The sequence below is a fragment of the Motacilla alba genome, chromosome 4, assembly GCF_015832195.1.
Source record: "Motacilla alba alba isolate MOTALB_02 chromosome 4, Motacilla_alba_V1.0_pri, whole genome shotgun sequence".
NCBI lineage: Eukaryota > Metazoa > Chordata > Aves > Passeriformes > Motacillidae > Motacilla > Motacilla alba.
Genome location: NC_052019.1, coordinates 37,408,471 through 37,424,108, shown reverse-complemented (window position 1 = coordinate 37,424,108; position 15,638 = coordinate 37,408,471). Strand labels below are relative to the sequence as shown.

The 15,638-nt window shown below is 38.6% G+C and overlaps 1 protein-coding gene across 10 annotated transcripts in view; it reads left to right on the top strand.

Annotated features, from left to right (window-relative positions):
• Positions 1-15,638, top strand: part of PALLD (palladin, cytoskeletal associated protein) — a 187,620-nt gene that overhangs the window by 118,478 nt on the left and 53,504 nt on the right. The window contains exon 1 of one of the 10 annotated variants that reach the window (XM_038136187.1): positions 646-2,432. The exons of 8 other annotated variants lie outside the window; for them this stretch is intronic. The gene's annotated coding sequence lies outside the window, so the exon portion shown is untranslated. Of the gene's footprint in view, positions 1-645; positions 2,433-15,638 lie in introns of those variants that run through there. One more of the 10 variants, XM_038136188.1, reaches the window with a different exon arrangement.

The following is a 15,638-nucleotide window of genomic DNA, read 5'->3' as shown; positions in this document are numbered from 1 at the left end:
AATGTGCCTCATGCTTGTTTCCCAGTAAGCTGAGCTTTATTTTCAATTTCCATGCCTGAATATGCTGTGGAGTCAGAGACAAGCAAGTATCTTGAACTAAGCTGATGTGCACAAGTTGTCTCTGCTTTCATCTTCCATCCCCATGAACTGAACATATGCATGCACACACAGACATAAAATTCTTACGTGCAAAATTTTTAAGAGCAGTGACAGAGGAAATGTTGGAGAACTTCTTAATGCATGTCTTTGATGCAGAATTATCTCAATATGTTATAATCAAATACAAAGGAGAGGGTGCAGTTAAGAGATGTGAAGTCCAGGTAACGTTTTTCTATCACTGACTTTTCCTACTGTACATCAGTCTGCTCTTTGTTGTGTGTGTTACATTATCTGCACCTGTTACAGGACGCAACAGAATGTTGTTCTGCTTTTTAGATAAAATTCTTGACAAGCATACCTACCAAACAAAAATCATAGAGAGACCTGACCAGCCATGAGTGATACTCCTTTTATCTTTGTACTATCTTAATACCATGTGTATGAGCTGCCATGCTTCTTCCCCAGAGTCATGTACCAGAATTGGAAACAGGGTGCTAGTGCAGCGCCAGCCTTCTGGCTGCCAGGTTCAGGCATGTTGCTGTGTTCTAGCAATGGGGAGATGCTTCATTTTCCCCACCCTTTTCCCTAATTGGCAGCATTCCTCTGTTCTTCCTGTTGTATTCTGGAGGGATTGAGTGATGTGGAGTGGGTTCTGAGTCCTAAAGAGGGCTAAATGGTGAAAAGTTGTGACAGAGCTTGAGTAAGCAGGGAAATTTTCAGTGCTACTTTGTTCTGCATTGTCCACTGTGGAATGAAATTTTTCAGGTAGAGGTCTTGCTCATTTTGGAGGCTCATACCAGTTGGGGGAAAATAGTTATGATGATGTTCTTGTAAACCAAACAGATTTCCAGGCATCCAGAGCCGATCTACAATACACACTGATTGGAAACTGCAGCTCAGAGAAGAAAGAGGATCACCCTTGCTTTCACCTGCCCTAAGATTTGTTGACTGTTGTCCAGGATGTTGAGCAGAGATAAAAGGCAGCCTGTTCAGACACTTACTTGCTGCTCGTGAGGTAGTGATACCACTGATCACCTCCATGGGCTAAGCATGGAATTGAGAATTGTGATTTTATAGATATATCTTTTTAGATTATCTATCTTGTTTTAAGCAGATGTTGAAGTAGATGTTACTATCTTTGGTTGTGTTCTATGATTGCTTATAAAACTGATGTTGGCGTGTAACCAGTAAGAAAGCAATCTGCGTGGATCTGGACCAAGTGGCTTATAGTAGGAAGAGTATGAACCAACAACAGAAGTCTGACACTCTTTATCTCCTTGTGGGAAAAAAAAGGAAAAAAAAGAGGAAAAATAAGAATTATCAACCTTCAAATGAGCACCTTAGTGGAATATGTAGTAGTAATTAACGCATTTAGAGTAAGTGACACTCTGGAAGGTTTTGTATAATTAGATCACAAAACAACTAGATTTCTATATCAATAGTAAATTTTCTCTGATCACTGATGCTATTCTTTGGCAGGTAAAGAAGGCACAGGAGACTATTTGTAAAACAGATGACTACAGTGCAATAGCATGATTCTTTTTTCTGAAAAAAGTTTAAAATTCAGTTTAATCTGAGCACCTGGGGTCTTGGTAGTGATGAGTAGTGGCATAAGTGTTAATTTAAAAGAACGCAGAAGTGTTAAAGGGCTTAGAAGAACAACTTGAGACATTGCTTCTGCGGTTGTATATTAAACTTGTAGCCATCCCACCCGCTCTGTCATGCAGAGAAAGATGATGTGGCAATCGTGGAAACTTTGCCTCGCAGAAGAGCTGAAGTAAATTCTCGTAGCAACAGTTTTGTGCAGCTGTATGGCAATATGGAAGAGTCTGGGATGTTTCTCTAGGCTGTTGCAGCGCCTTCTCAAGTTCTCCTGCTGGCTATGGATGTTCCTGGAAGGGAAAAAAGTGAACTTCCAGCCTGGGACCCGAGCATTTTTTGGCAAGTGTACCACAGGGTTATCGTTCTTGCAGCTCCGAGGGAGAGTAACTAAGACTTAGGCTGGGGCAGCGGGTAGAAACATCCCGGTGGCGACTCGCTGCGGGAAACCCGCGTCTCGCTGCCGTTCCCGGCAGCCTGGTAACGCCTCCCGCACGCATCGGGGCGCCCGGGGCGGCCGCGGGACTCTTAACGTGAAGCTGCCCGAGTGGGACGCGCCGGCGGCGGCGGCTCCTCAGTGAGTCACGGCGCGGAGCGGCGCCCCGGGCCCGCCCTATATAGCCCCGGGTACCTGCGGGCGCCGCTCCGCTCCGCTCCGCGCCCGCCGCCGCTCGCCGCGTCCCCGGGACACCGGCGCTCGGCTATGTGAGAGCTGCCCGCTCCGCCGTGCCCAGGTAAGACGGCAGGGTACTTTCTGGAGTTCGCGGTGACGTGTCTTCTTCAGATGGGGTTAACGCGCGGCAGAAGCGGTGATGGGAGGCGAAAGGTCAGGGCGCATGAAATCGTGCAGTAATCGGACCAGGCTGACCGCTTTTCTTTCGAGTATTTCTACTTTTGATCTACTCTTTCTTGATCTTGTGGTTTGCCTCATCGTCTGTAGTCGCATTCGAGTTTGGCTGATGCACTTCATTTGCCGACCCCGGCCGTCCCTTTGGTGTTTCCAAAGGCAGAAAGGATGCTTTTGTGGCGGCAGTGGCTCTGTACATCTCCGTAGCCCAAGACTTGCTTAGTCAGTCCTTAACAAATATGATAGGGCAGTAAACTATGAGTGCCTTCCCAGCCTTCTTTGTACAAGACATCTGTAGGAACCCAGTGATAGTTGTGGATGAAGAGAATTGGTAATGGGCAGGAGACTTGATCTTTTAGAAGATTTACTACAGCTTCTGACCCAGATGAAACCAAACATTGGAATTTTGGGTTGTTCTGTGGAATTCATGTGTCTATAAGGAAGACATATTTGGTCATCTAGCACTTAATGTACTCTTGTAGCTACATTTTTTTGTCTAATGTTTATCACTGCTTATTGAAAGGAATTTGGTGTTACTTAGTAACTTTGTAACTTAACAGTAACGGCTTTGGAGTTTTTTTCCCTTTTTTTCCAAGTCTGCAGTGCACATCAGACGTTTGTTTAAATTTTAGTAGTGAAGACAAAAAAAAAAAAAAAAAAAAAAAAAAAAAAAAAAAAAAAAAAAAAAGCAGCAAGTTTCCTGGCAGTAGGCACATAATTAGAAAGAAGGCTGGGAAAAGTAAGACTGGCCTTCTTTATAATGATGTGTTTACAGAAACTTGGAAAGCAGAGATATGCATTGGCTATCAAAGAGAAACCAACGTCTGCTATTGGAACATTTGGGTCAGCTTTATATTAAGGAATATGGCACTGCAGAGCACACATCTAAAAATAGGAGTGGACACAGTCAATGTTTCATTAGGCTTTGAGGTCAAGAAACTGTTTTTTCATGGTATTCTGTGGCTGTGTTGAACTGAAACCATGATTCCTGTAAACAAACCTTATATTTCTGAAATTAATTTTGTAAGGATGTATTACATGCTGTGCAGAAAGTTTTATGTTCATTCACAGGTTTGTGTGCACAGAGTTACACTGGCATTCTGGGGTGGGAAAAGTTTTGATGATGTTCTTTAAGAAAGCCCAGCAGTTTCCAGACATCCAGAGCTGGTCTGTGATTCACAATGCATACCAGACATAAAAGGATTAAGATACAGAATTGATAACAAGATGGAAACAAGGAGGAGATGGAAAAAAATAGTAGAAAAAGTTAAATGGCTCTCAGCATATGTCCATTGATTGTATCTAAACCATTTCACTATGAAAATGGGGCAAATACTTGTGAGAACAAGATTCTGAGAGAGATTGGGTTGCATCCTGCTTTTGGTTGGGGAACAAAACCTGAAAGGACTGTCTATGAAATGATGTTCTTTTACTGATTTTCCTGGCCAGAAGGAGAAGCCCTGTGGGAAAAGGTGGGGGCAGAGAGATAAGAGTTTGAATAAAGGAAACTGGAAATATGGGGTAGGAGATATACAGATGTTCTTGCAATGTTTGAAACACATAGGAATATGCAGGTAGGATATTGTTGGAATTGGGAGTGTCTCATTTGGATAAAACAAATCCTCATCTTTGAGATAGTGGAAATCTGATAGTGGATCTCATCTTTGAGATGAGATTTCTCTCATCTTTGAGATAGTGGAAATCTGATAATCACAAAGTCAGAATTTACCAAGCTATCACACACTGCAATCTGACATGGCAGTTTTCCTAAAATTGCAGCAGTGGATATATGGTAAAGGTTTGTTAGCAGTTGGCAGATATACATCACATAACTTTTCTTGCAGCTTTCTGAGTCAAGAACATTTTTTCCAGTAAAAAAATGTCCTGAAAATTTGAAGTGTGTTTTGACTAACAATTAAAAACTGTTGATGCAAGATAAATTTTTTTGTGCTGTTACACTTACTGAAATCATAGAAAGGTCTCTATTATTTTCAAAGTGTTCTTAAGTTTCTTTCTTCTTTTCTTTTTGTTTTATTACTGGCAAAGCTCATCTTGCTGGGCACTCATGCACCAATTATTGTGGGCCTATTGAGTAGCCTGAGCCTACTGCTTTCTCTTTGCAGAGACTGTGTGATAATTGCAACACATAAAACTTTGCACTGCAGAATTTTTTGAGCTGATATGATGATGTGGAGGGCATGATAGTCTAACTGCTCCACAAGCAGGAGCGTGATTGCAGTTTTGTCATCCGCTTTGTGGTCTGTGTGCCTGCAGCGGCCATTTCTAATAGCTATGTTAGAACAGCATGCCTCCTTTTTGTGAGGACACAGTGGTAAATCTGATGAGTAATGTTCAGCTGTTCGGCTTTAGGCATTGGAAGACCAAGGAAGCAGTCTGCCTGGAACTGACCTGTGGGATGCTGATCAGCCCACTTATATGGAGAATTTCTTCTTTCTCTTCTCTACAGAATTTCTTCCTATTACTCTGTTTCAAAATGATCCATGAGGGACTTACCTTATTGAACTTACCTGGTTCTCAGCTGGGCAAAGTAAACCAATCATACTTGTAAAATGATGTAGTTGATGGAAAATATTGTATTCCTCTAACAACAACCTAATTTCTCATCTGGTTCTTCTTAAATTAGCTGCTTTTCAATTTTAGTCATGCCAACATTCATGTGGATCCATGTGCCTGGGAGCAGAGTAGACTGTCAGTGAGTGTGATGTCATATATGTAGGTTTTCTCTGTGTGTATAGCATCATTTCCTGTAGATTGTGAATATTTGTGGACACTACACCTGAAAGACATGAAGGTAAAGGCCTTTGGTTTTAAAAAGCTGAGCTTCTAATCTGAAAATGTGTAGATAAGTGCATAGAGTGCAGTCTTCAACTATTTGGGGGTTGTACTGGACCTTTACTGATCTGCAAAGAGTTGGTGGCCCTTAGCTTTTGTTTTCCAAATAAAAATTTTGGGATTATGTAGAACATATAAATTGTCTGATAGTCCCAGATATATTCTTGAGAATATAATAATTGACTGGAAATCTTTTATCCTGGGAATGTTATTTAATCAAAATATGCCTGTGGACTTTTTTATTGGACTTTTGTATTCATGTATCATCTTCCATTGGAAACATTCTTCCTTTCTTAACAGATAGCATTTCAGTGCTAGATTAAGTAATAAAGTTCCCTTTGGAGGGAAGTGCCCACTCAGTAACAGCAATACTCAGCAATGATTTTATTGCAATAATAGATGCATTTGGAAGAATATATACAGAGTAATTACTAACCAGATTATAGTATGCCTAGAAGACTAATTTTAACCTCTTACCTGCAGAAGGTGAAGAGTCTTGTGACCACAAGTGTCAGGACTTATTGGAGCATTATAGATAATTTAACATTTTGGTATTCATATATTAAATATATAATTATCATAATTAAAAACATAATTATCAAAGAAGAAGAACCAATAATTAAGGCAGTTCTTTTTACATGTGTAGTTCACTTTCTGGGTTAGCACATGAATAGAAAATTAAGGAAATACTTTTCCTCCACATTTCTGTCTAGACACTTACATGGTCCTTTTCCCACCTGCTTGAGACATTCTAACCTTTGCCAAGGCAGGAAGTTTGTATTTCCTTTATTGAAGCAGAAAGTGATTGTAATTAGTGTATTGTGTATGGCACTCCCCGGCACTTCCCCCTTCCACAAAGGGAAGGAATTTTAAGATAAACAGCACTTACTTTTATATAAATCAATAAGTATAGTGGGCTCAATTTCTTGCTGGGCTTTTTCTGCCCTATTCACCTGTGTGAGGTGAGCCAAGAAGCAACTGAATCTGCTTTCCCTAGTTTTCATAGTGTGCATATCTCTCCAGTGATAATTTGAGTAAGAAATCTTTGATTACCTTCGATTATCTTGAACCATTGTTCGTAGCAGTTACTCAGAATTCTTTCCAGTCCTTTCTAGGACATTCTTCTGAGCCTGGGAAATTGTTTTCATTAACATCAACAAAATATGTTCCCGTTGAAATTTCTCTTTAAAATGGGCTTCAGATTTTGTTTGTTACCAATTTCAGAAGATGGTCTACATTATATGTTGTAGAATATAATACAGGATAAGAAAAAAACCAATTCTTCTAATTATTCTCTTTGAGAAACCAATCTGGTATCACAGTTCACTGTAGTGTGTTTCAAGCAGAAAGTGGTAATGAGGGATTGAGTTCCTACCTCTTTCTTAATAATATGGAAGAGTTATTTAGTTGAAGAGTTGAGTCTGTGCATCAGGAGCTTGTATACTACATTGCCAAAGTGTCCAAGTTCTGGTAAATGTTCATAAGATGGCACATACTTTATTTGTTCTTTTGGGATTGTTTAAAGTAAAGGTTTTTTAGAAAAAAGACTGCTATTTGCAGACATGATATGTCAGCCAGCAGAAATGTACATGAAAGATTTTTTGGTTTTCATTGGCAACATGGTTACATTTTTTTTCCAGGCTTAAATGTAAAAATAGATTAGCACACAGAAAACAGTTTTAGTGGTATTAACGTTTATACCAACCATATTACCCCATTGAATTCCCAGTAAAGGCTGATACTTGTTCTGTATGCTACTGTACCTATTACAACAACACAGAACCTCAGCTCTGTGTGTGTGAATAATGGGAAAACACAAGGTATTTACAACATTATTATTTAACTTTTACAATCTCAAGTGGATTTGTTTCAATCTTAGCATTTACAAAATTTCTATTTGTTCTCAAACAGAAGGCCAAGAAGGCTGATGACATCCTGGCCTGTATCAGCAATAGTGTGGCAGCAGGACCAGGGCTGACTGTCCCCCTGTACTCTGCAGTGCTGAGGCCACACCTCGAGCATTGCCTTCAGTTTTGGGTCTCTCACTTTACAAGTGATACTCTGATGCTGCAGCATGTCCAGAGAAGGGCAACAAGGCTTGTGAAAGGACTGGAGAACATGAGGATTGCGGAGATGGGGATGTTTAGCCTGGAGAAGAGGAGGCTCAGTGGGACCTCATTGCTCTCGACAAGTGTCTGAAATGAGGTCATGTTGAAGTGGGGGTCAGTCTCTTCTACCATACCTGCAGTAAGAGGATCAGAGACAATGGCCTCAAGCTGAGAAGGGGGAGATTCTGATTACACATCAGGAAAAAAAATTATATGTTTAGTGGTTTAGAAGTTACAGTGGTAGTGCTGTGGGTTGGTGGTTGGATTTGATGATCTTAAAGGTCTCTTCCAAAATATTGACCTGTGATAAAGATTCAGTCAGCTGGATTTAATTTTTAAATTGCAAATTAAAATTAATTCCTCTCCTGTGATGAAAAGAAATGTACATCAGAGAGCAAGAAATGCATGCAGGCAGTATCTGGTAGACAGGATAAACTTCATTAGGAGGTCCTGCCTCGGCTCTAGTGAATAGAAAAAGAAAATGGAATATTTAATTATTTTTTTTACTTCTTCTGCTACATATTCGTTTTAAAAGTATTTCTCCAGCCACACTGAATACAGAAATCTGGTTTAAATCAAGACCCACATGTGTTATAGCAACTTTTCTCAGGAGAGCCAACCTGCTGGGTTTAGGCCAAGCTTTCAGCTGAGCTTGCTCGTACCCATTTTTGCACCTTACTCACAACTTGGAAGACTTATCGTTAAAATAGCGTAATTACTGTTCTGTAGTTGGATTTTGAAGTATTTTTTAAATTTTTACTCTATGCTTGAATTCATTCTTCTGAATAGGCTGAATCACAGTATGAAAGCACTCACTAGAAACAGAATTGTTTCTTTCAGTTCTATGTGCCATATGTGTATGTACATCCAGATGTGTGTAAAATGTTTCTAACTTCAAAGAGCAGATTATGCAGAGTTTTTTTTTATGAAAGAAGATAATGCAAGTCTGTTTCTGTGTGCATATGAATGTCATGGTGTGTGAATATATATGTGTGTGTGTGTCCTTATACACACATCTATAAAATCTCTACCTGACTTATGGGGGTGCTTTGTTTAAAGCAGCTATTAAAGTGAAAAACTATTTTAATAGCCAACTTTGGCCAGCAAGGAGATTCACCAAGGCAACATAGAAAGCCTTGCAGAAATTAGAGTTTCCTTGCTCAGAAACCCAGTGGTCCTGTATTTCTTATAGCCCACCTCACTCTACTACTTATATTGGCTCTGAAATACAAAGCCTTGCTTTGCAGTGTTTGAAGTTTTCAGGAGGGCAACCTAATTTATGGTTATTTTTGTTCTGACCCAAGATCTAGTGAAATTTTTAGTAGAAGGGAAGTTTGAAAATGCCAGGGATGATCATAATGTTATGTGGATGGGGTGTTTCCATGCAGTCTGTGTTTGTGTGTGATTTGTGTTTCCTGTTAAAACTTCTAAGAAATTTAATAAAGGTATGAGTTACTTGATATTACATTACTGATGGTGAGCCTATTGCAAGATGATGCTGTTTATTTCTGTGTAAATCTGAGGTGCCTAAAACCAGAGTAACATAAAGAATATTTAAAGGGAATATTGATATCCACACCTACAGAGGTGTTGGTGCATATAAAGAAATGTCTTTCAGGTGTTTTAATGAAAAGACTGCCTGGGTTTCAGAAGTGTTCATCTGTATTACTCAGCTGACAAGCTACCAGACTGTATTTTTCTCTATAAACTGCAAATTATTTTCTTTTCCAGAATACGTATCTTCCTCATGTGACATGGCCAAATTCTACTCTTTTTCTGTTTCCAGCACTACCTGATAATTTTTGTATATCCATGGCAATTCTCACATGCATGAGTTCAATGTCCTTGCTGAATAATGCTTTTTTTTTTTTTTTCACACATAACATTTGTGGACCATTTTTTTCAGGCAGTAAATAGGTTGCCATACTGCTTGGCTGAGCTCTAGGAGAAAGTCTTGATTTTCTATAGAACTTTATAGTTTCCCTATCTTTTTCAAAGTCTGGAGATCTGTATGTGATGTAAAAAAGAGAGATACCTGTGAGTGTCTGTAGGCATATGAAATCCATAAGGTGAGACTGTGGAAGTTCACACTACATTGAAAGTACATTGTGTTGTCTTATGAGTCTCTAGGATGTTACATGTGGCTTCCATTCCTTTATCTATAGTGACTTTTGGAGTTTCTGCTAGAAACTTTGCAGTTTTTCTTAAGTGGTTCATCAGGAATTTCTGGAAAATGATTGCTTCTGTTTTCTGCTTTGTATTAAAATACTTAAGCCTCTTCTTTATTTTTTTCCCTTTTTTTGTTTGTTTGTTTTAAAGAAAGAGAAAAAAAAATCCTTTCAGTTGTATTTCAGAAACACTTATGCTTAGATGCTGCTTTTGTGGATATGCAACTGAATTAGATGGCTGTTGCATGCACATTTTCCACATAGATGGAGAGAAAAAAGGAGTGTCTGCTAAGATAAAATCAAAATTATATGTCAACATTTTCTAAAACAATGGATGAACTTTCAGCTATTGACTCTGAGGTTACATCTACAGTTGTCTCTGACCCATAAACCACAGCAACTTTAAGTATTTCTGTGATTTCAGAAATAAAAATTATACACTGATTCTAAAACTCCAGGTTCCCATGTCTCCCATCCTTTCAAAAGTTAATGGTCATGTTGATGGATAGATACACAGAGACAATTAATATCAATAATGGCATTTGTCAGAATCGCATTAAATACCCCGAAAAAAGGAGGAGGAGGCCCACTATCACAATTTCTGCCAGGTTTCCCTTGCTCTCCTATCAGTTACATGGCTGCTATCAGCACATCAGCCTTCTCTGCAGCCCCAGCTGGAACTCACCGCACCGCTCCAGTCCTGATGTCAAAGGCGCACCATGCGCTGTGCGGACTGGTGTGGTGGAACCATTCCCGCCATGGTGAAGCTTAGCGCTGACCACATGCATCACAGTTAGCCTAAAACCAAGGACTTGGTTTCAACTCAGAGGAATCTTTGAAGGAAGGAAACAGTGCTTTTTGGAGCAGGAGCTGATATCTTGAAGGAGCAGGGGTTTGTGATTGTCTAAGTTTCAACATATCCAGCTGGTGTATGGCATCTCACTGGAAGTTTTCTTCAGTAGACAATCCCAGGGATTCTGCAGGATCACAGAAGTATCAAGAAATTAAGACCTCAGAAACACACGCAGAAGTTGTGGATGTTCTGTTTGTTACAGGCTGCAGATATAGATGAGGATATTAACATGTGAGCACAAATGTTATGAATTAGTTTCAGGTTCTTTTGGTATCCAGGTCTTGAGATGAAGTAAGCCATTGTTGTGCTTCTTTAACAGATGTCATTATTATCTGTGAGCATGGCTCTGTGTGGTGAAATGTTTGGTTCAGAAAAAGTATAGAAATCTTTAATATTAGATTTAACATGTTGTTTTATGAAAAGGCAACAAAATACTTCAGGTTTCATCATATTCTGGCTGCGGTTTGCTCCTTCTACAAGTTGCCAGACAGACCTTTTGCATCGTCAATTTTAACAGTCTTTGAAACTCTTTTGAAACTTTGTAAAGTTAACATTCCTGTTGAGCACAAACTTTGGACTTTTTTTCCCATAGACTGTAACTAGAAAAGAGGAATGACCTAGGGACAGTTAATTATAATAAATTACAAGAAAGCTCTGTTGACCACTGAGGCCAATTTTCGGTTTGTGACTAAAACACAGCATATGTCCTTTTTTGGGTTAAGAAGATAGATGTTTGTGCTTTAAGCATTACTGCCTACAAATGCAAGAGACAGGCCCTGTTTACTGAGTGAATTCTTGTAAGAGTACTGACTGTTTGCAATGCTAATATTTGAAGGAACATGCTCATTGATAAAGAGCAGAACAGAATAGAATTGGAATGCTTTTAAGCAGGAAGCTGATGGGCAGTAAATGAAAGCTGAGAGAGTTGAGTGAATTTGTATTAACATAGAGAACTCTGTGATGCCCAGTGTTTTTGCTTAGTAACCTCTCTTTTTTTTCCAAAAAGGTTTTTTTATGTCTGCCAGAATTTCCAGTACTGGCAGAGCAAAGTTGATTACGCAGGGTAATGGAGGATGGACTAATCAGAGTGAAACTGGGATGTTTGGGAGAGAGTTGTAAAATGTGTGAATAGGACCTTTCTAATTAATGGAAAGGCCAGGGCCCCATAAAAAGAGTGATACAGGACAGAAGCTGCTTGTCTGAGAGATTAAAATTTTCACAAATTCATAATTAAATAATACTTTCTGTACTTCTGAGTTATGGAAATTCTCTCTGTCATCGTTGATGGTCTTTTTGGTGGAGGTAGAATCATGGAAATTTGCTGTTAAGCTTCCTGAGTTACCGATGTTACTCTCTCTGGTTGGTTTTTGAAATTGTTCTCAAATACTTCCTCTGTTTAATTACCTCAGATTCCTCAAAAGTTGTGTTATAGGTTGTTCACTGCTTTACACGAATTTGAAAATGTCTTTGTTGAGAGACTTATAAAGGAAGGAAGGTACTAATATTATCAGTTTCTCATTTAATTGCCTGTTATTTTGAAAACTGCAGTTTGCTAAAATCACTGACCAATGGTGAAGTTTGTAGAATAATTTTAAGGTAACTGTGACATGCTGCATTAAGGACAGAAAAGAGGTAGTGAAATAGTTTTTTTGGATACTGGAGGACATGAAAAATGTATTTTCCTTATTGAGAAGCAGTTTAGTGTTTCAGAGTTTTCCTTGGATGCTCTTGGCTGTACCCATTCAGGTCTAAATTAATGGTTTGTCCTGTAAATTGCTGAATGTGCCTAATAGTCTTGTTGTCTGTAATCAGGTCTTGCATTGCACAGACTCCGGTCATATGAGTGTTGCACGTTGATATGCAGATTGGCATGTTGTGTGGACAGGAACATGTTTGAACTAAACTCATGCTTTTGGTTTAATGAAACCATTTCAGAGCCTTTTCTTCAGGAGATATTATTAGTTTTGCTATTATGATAGTACAAATTGTCCAGTGTTTTTGAATATCTGTCTTTCTACTCAAATTCTCATTGAGGTGCTAACTCTTAGGGTTTATCTGTTGCATGTTTGGATTTTTTGTTCCCCAGTAAAGTAAGGATTACATTTACTGCTGTTGGTGAATTTACTCACTGGCCTAAATACTGAAAGATACATAAGCCATCAGAAATAATAGCGTTGTGCATTATATCCAGGCTAAGTCAGGCAATGGCTGGGAATAACTCAAAGTTATAAAAGTCTTTAGGAACTGTCAAGTTTACTTAGTTATGTTTCATTAACTCTAAACTCTTCTGTTTCTGTTCTATAATAAGTATGTATGCCTAAGTAGTTTGGAGCACTTGTGGTAGGGTATTTATCTGATATAATTTCACCAGCCCAGCTGCTTCTTTCAGCTCTAGTTTCATGTTTCCTAGCCCAATACAGAGGGAAAAGCAACATTTCTAAACTGTAGGTGAAAAGTACTGCATAGAATTAGTACAACTGGTTGCTAAACTGAAGTTAACTAAGTGATAATTAGGTGGTATTGAAGGAGATATCTTGTGATTTATAAATTCCTAGGCATTTTAAACTTTATTCAACTGATGTTTCTTCTGAAACTTCATTGGGTGAAGATTACATAGACTTCATTGTGTCAAGATTGCATAGAAAAGACCTTTAAGATCATCAAATCCAGCCATTAACCCAGCACCACCACCATGTTCACCATTAAACCAAGTCCTCAGGTGCCATATTCACACATTTTTTGAACACTTCCAGGGATGACTTCCAGTGACTCCACCACTTCTCTGGGCAGCCTCTTCCAGTTTACAGCTTGTAAGAGTTAAATATTACTGCTACCTTGGTCATTTAACAAAAAAAAGTTCTCTTGAGCTTGTGAGAAATTCTGCCATACCACTTGTTTCAATTTTTGAAGCAGATGATGTCATTCATCACTGTTACTTAGACTACCTGGATTTGTATGCCATGATAAGCCTTCTCTGTGGTCTGAGTATTTAATTAAATCTTGGTAAAAACTCCAGAGTGACACCAAAGGCAGGGAGTTACTATCCACCCAAAAATTTCTCATACTCCTTTATATATAGGGACATCTTCCAGGTACAAAAGAGATTTCTGCATTTTCACTGCTTAAATATGCTAATAAAGGTTGATGCAAATGGTAGCATATTCAGACATTGTAGCAAGTTTTCTGAAAAGAGCATTGAGACTGATTCACTTCAGTCACAAATGCTGATCAGGTGCTTTCCATTTCTGTTGCTACTGATAGGACTTAACTTGGGACCTGAATATAAAACCTTTACATCTCCAAGAATTTCTATGTCATTTAAGTAACAGAAAATTACTGAGATACTTCATTCTTCTTTAAAAAAAGAGAGCAAAACCAAATATTTTTTAAAATGTATTTCAATATGTGGATGAATTTTACACATTAATTTTCAAATTCACTTGAATGAAGTTAAATTCATATGAAAGTTGCCTGATTTTCAGAGCTACTAATTACTGTTGCTCCTGTTGATTTCAATAATATGTCCATGTGCTTGAACACACAGGCTACTAGTGTGAATTCCTGAATTCATTTACACAAATTTTTTTACACACAATTTACAATTCATTTACACATTTGGAAAGCAGTTGTAGCTTGATTTTTCTGTGATAAAATGAAAAGATGATGGATTCAACATGTACGTGCCCAGCTAGCACATCAGTTCTGCTTGTGGTTGCTGTATACAGTAGGATAACTTGCATAATAATAGTGGTGGGATGAATGAGTGAGAGACTTGCAGTTGATTTTTACCATTACAGCTAATTTTAACAGATACTTTCTCTGATTCTAAAATAACACAGCAACACAGTTCATTCTGTGATGTAGAATTCATGTAGAAGTTCATTCTTACCCTTCTCAATTGCCAACTAAAGATAGGCTTTGCAAGCCCTGCCTTGGCAGTGTGAGCTATGAGAGGTCCAGCTTTCAGTGTTTGTTCCTGGACAACCACTGCTTTGCAGCTGCACCAGCAGAACCCTTCAGGTGGCTGCTCTTTAGTTTGAAGGAGTGAACAGACTCAAGACTTTAAAAAGCCAAACAAACAAACCGTTACCCAAAACCAAGCCACAAAAAACCCAACCAACAAACAAAAGCATCAAATTGCCCAATTCTATGTTGACTTTCAACTTTTAATTCACTTGCCCTTTCTGCTAGGGTCCCGAGCTGTTGGGCCATCACAAACAGCAGTGAAAGAACAGGGTTGGACATAAAGAAGTATTAAGGGATGTCTTACTAAGGGGGACAGAAAGTTCATGGTATTGTAAGACCAGGTGGTTCCTAAGTGAGAGCAATCACAGTGATATTCAGTGTAGCTCAGCTTACATTTATTTTTTGCATACCTTTACTGGATTAGTATTTTCTTTACTGAGAGCCACTGATGTAAACATGGCAACAATTACCATAAATTTTTAAAGACTGTTTGCTGCACAGCTGCAACTAAAAGCAGTAGGAGCCACTCAGTGAACTTCTCTCAAACTTTTTTGGAAAGGACAAAGCAGAGGACGAAATGACCTACCGTGACTTTTTGTACTGTGATAAATACAATTTTGTGTTCATGTGTGTCTGTGTGACAGTGCCTCAATAAATCATGTTCTCAATAAAATTCCATGCCGGCAAATACAGCATGCAGACTTGAAGGGGAATTGGATTTTTGCTCGGCAATATGCACATTAGAAATGCAATAACCGCAATTTATGTTTACATTAATTACAACATAAACATAAATTTCTCTGGGCTCTTTTCTTCTTAATGTGCTATGTGGATTTCTTTTCATCCCTCATAGCATGGCACAATAAAGACTAGCAATCTCAGTGCTGGATGAGAAAAACTGAGTGCAAGGACTTGTCTTTTTCTCAGAGAAATCTTGTAGATCCACTGGGTTTTGCTGCACATATAATTTATTTTCATTGTGTACAGTCAAAATGTCCTATTGTTTTGGTGAAGAGCTCAACCTATGTGGGTGGCAACATCTGTCTCTTAGTAAATAAATATCATGTAATATTTTACAGTAGTTAATTTCTTCAAAATAGAAGATTTTGTCTTTTTGAGGAACACAAAGAGTAACCAGCAAATGA